The following is a 3837-nucleotide window of genomic DNA, read 5'->3' as shown; positions in this document are numbered from 1 at the left end:
AAAACATAGTTCCTCAATGTGTTATCTTATCCAGAGTTCTTTGCAGAAGGAACCAAAAGTGTTGCAGAAGGTGGTGGACAACCTTGTATTGTCCCTGGATCAGTGACATGGTCTGGAGACAAAGGAGGCTTAAACCAATTGCAAAATGCTTCAAATAGACATTGAACACAGACAGAGGGCTTCCCATAAACCAGACTTTGGGGATATTGAACTTTGTTGTGTCCGTATAGCAGTATGATACAAAAGGATACGTTCAAGTCCAAAATTTAACTTACATTTTTACTCGTTCAGAAGGTACAATTATTGGGCACAATTTGGCAACAAAACATTCATCATAAAGTGTGCTTAAGTTCAAGTGATTTAAATGGGGGAGATTTAAACATGTGGTTTCTCCTACTGAAATATAATAATAATAATAATAATAATAATAATAATAATAATAATAATAATTTATACCCCGCCCATCTGGCTGAGATTCCCCAGCCACTCTGGGCGGCTTCCAATCAAGTGTTAAAAACAATACAGCATTAAGTTGGACTTTCAATGTTTGTGACACAACAAACTCATATTTTTTGCATTTCCCATCACTTCAAGAAAGCCAACAATAAAAATGACAACACTAAAAGTCGATTAGCAGAGTTCAGTTAGTAGACTTCACTCGTCTAGACCATCATCTTTAGGAACAGATATAACTATCCTCCTTACCAAAGAGGTATTTGCATTTTCTTCTATACGGGAAAATTAGTGAGGTCACAAACTGAAACACACATCAGTGCCAGTATATAGTCTGAAGGCACACAAGACCAACACCCTTCTGAAGTTAGGCAGTTCTGGGTCTAGTTAAAGCTTGAATGGCATGTACACTGTCTTAGGTTCCATGATGGGAAGAAAGATGAGATATACATGTACAAAAAGCTAATTAATTAATTAATACAATACTATGGAGTAACCCCACCTCCCCAAATTGTGAGTCAACCTCTATATGATTGTGCTGCCAGTCATATTTGATACATTACCTGCGAAAACTTGCCAAAGGCTTATAAGCTAGTGAAGCTGTTTTCCTAAGTAAGATGTGTACGCATTATGCAAAACTGGATCCTCTAACAACAAACTTCAGATACCATGTTCTCTGTTTCTGATGAAGCGTCTAAGATGACAGAGGTATGAAAGGCATTTAATCAGATATCTCTGCAAAAAAGAGAAAGCATGTAATTGCTTATGATCTCATATGTGGTAGTAACTGAAGAGGGAAAAGGTAATGTCTTTCTACATTGTGAAATAACTTTGCATATTTGGCATTCTCTTCTCTAGCTGGTTTAGCATTGTGGTTTGGAGTTATTTGCATTTTTTTTTCTAAACTAAAAAACTGAAGTGGTTGTTAAGACATTTTTCTTGCATAAAGAAGAACTGTTTGTAGAGTAAGAAGTTTGAAGACTTAAGACGTGTGAATTAAAAATACCACTCAAAAGAAAACCTAGCTTGATCTGCTTCATATGAAACCTTAAACCTATAAAGCTCTTCAATGCAGCATCGTGAAGCCTTTGGGAAACAGAATGATTTTGTGTGGAACTATTTCTCTGATTTTGGTTCTGTGTTCTGCGTGGGAGACTATTCCCATCCTAGACAGTTCAAATTTGTCTTACTCAGAATGAATGCCAACATTATTCTCAACACACTAGAAGATTCCAGCACTACTTAAGAGGCCCAACAGAGGACTTCTGAATGGGAAAACCAGAGCGGCCAGGCCAACAGAAACAATTATTTCTGCTTTCTTGCCTAGCAAGAAATTGAAGATGGGTAACTATTTTATGAAGGGATTGTAAGTACCCATGTCTGTCACATCAAATGGGAAAATACTGAAAGAAAATTTATATTACATATTCTGTGGAAGGTTTCAATGTCTGAGAAAAACAAAAGTGTTATATGACCAAACTGTGATTCTAGTGATTTATTTTTTTTAGAATAAAGAGGGAAAGTGTCTACAGCTTTCATAAGAAAGCAACCCTCAATGATGAGGTTAAATTTCCAAATGTAGCAAGAGACAAAAACTGAAAAATAACAGCTACAAGGAACTCTAGCATGGAAACAGGAGAGAGATGCACTTTCAGCAAAAGCAATGCAAGACCAGGTTCTTCTGGTATGGTGAATCGCTTTGGGATAAAAAAAATGTTGGATGCAGCCACTCACTAAACCTGTTCATCAAAGAGTTCAAATTTTCAAGCTAACTCTGCAATACTTCATTGTTCAGCTTAGTAGAAACAATACATATTATCATTTATTCTTAAGTCTTTATGAATCAGAATGGAAAGGCAGCTTTTTCTCCATTATACATATGGCATACAGTAATCCATTAAAATATTCTTCTGCTTCTACTTAACAGTTACACAGGGCTGTCAGAATGGTAGGTACAAGTGGCCTAATCTTAAAATAATAATCAACAAGGACACCTTCAAGGCAGTACTTTTTTCTGGGGTAAACATTTTGTGAATCTAAGTTTGGCCTCACTGAGAGGCAGAATTTCGATATGAGTAGGAAAATGAGAGTAGCCCTAAACATTTTTTTTTTTTTAAGAAAAAAAGCACCGAGTCAAGGTATTCCTCTTTGTAAATATTATTACACTGTGCATGAGTTCTGAATTGGGTATATTTCTATTCTACATGATTAAGGGGTTTTGTGTGAGCTGAAAGTTTGCATGATCTTTCAACAATATAAACTGTCTCGTTTTCCAAAACAACAGTTGTGCCAATTTGTGTTAGGCAGAAGAAAAACATTATTCTGGCAGGCACTTGATGACATAATACACCAGCTAAATAAAATTCACATTACTGAATATTATGCTGTGGATGTTGCTGGTTCAATGCATCCATGTAGCTTGGCACACGTTAAAATGGCTGTATGAGTGCCTCACCACATATCCAGCATGCAGTTCAACTCAGTTACCACATCTTTCATATAGCTTCCAAAAACAGATTGAGCAGTGATGTGGTGAATGTGGATGGAACTATTATGTGACTGAGTAGTGAATTAAATAACTGTTTTCGCCGTGCGCTGAACACTTAGCTCACATTCTCAACACACTAGTTTACTGTGGGAATGGCCCTGAATTTCAAGGTGTCAAAGCATTTTAAATATCTTTATCAATTTTGCATCAGGGAGTAGAATACAAAGATTATTTCCCCCCCAGTTTGCAGCAGGATAGTGAAGTATTAGGAAACAAAAATGCAGGGCATGAGTTGGGACCAGTTGTTTACGTTCCATTTGGATCCATTTCCAGTGCTACTGTAAGTAAACTTTAAATAAACACAACAATCCAGAAACGGGCTCTGAATAACTGTGAGATGCTAATGGGCTTAGGACAAAAGATTCTTCTCAGACTAAACAGTACTATCAGAACTCGCCAAACAAGAGGGGTGACTGTTATAACAATACTGTAAAAGGAGTTCTGCTAACAGCAACACAGTGGAAATGTATTAATGTACATTCCATACAGCTTTGGCCCAGAGATGTGCAATTTCCCACTGATGGTTCCCACATTCAGTCTCGAATTGGACACCACAAGAAGACTATCTTAGACTACTCAAGTCCAATGAAGCTGGGAGTCACATTACGGGTCCCCTGACACACACCCACTCGCCCCACAATCCGCAGCAATGACTACAACAGTGTTTCTCAAAATGGGAGGAAATGTGCTGGGTTTCCAGCAAGAGATTACAATTTTGCACGCTGTGTTGGCAGTAAGATTTTAAAACCATCAAGGCTAAGGACTTCCTTAGCACAAAACTGGCAATTTCACTGGGTACCATTTTGGGCTTTTAACTGCATCCCACTTTAATCATC

This window comes from Podarcis tiliguerta, assembly GCF_965153285.1.
Source record: "Podarcis tiliguerta genome assembly, chromosome: 1".
Lineage (NCBI taxonomy): Eukaryota > Metazoa > Chordata > Lepidosauria > Squamata > Lacertidae > Podarcis > Podarcis tiliguerta.
Note: the sequence above shows the minus strand (reverse complement) of the source record.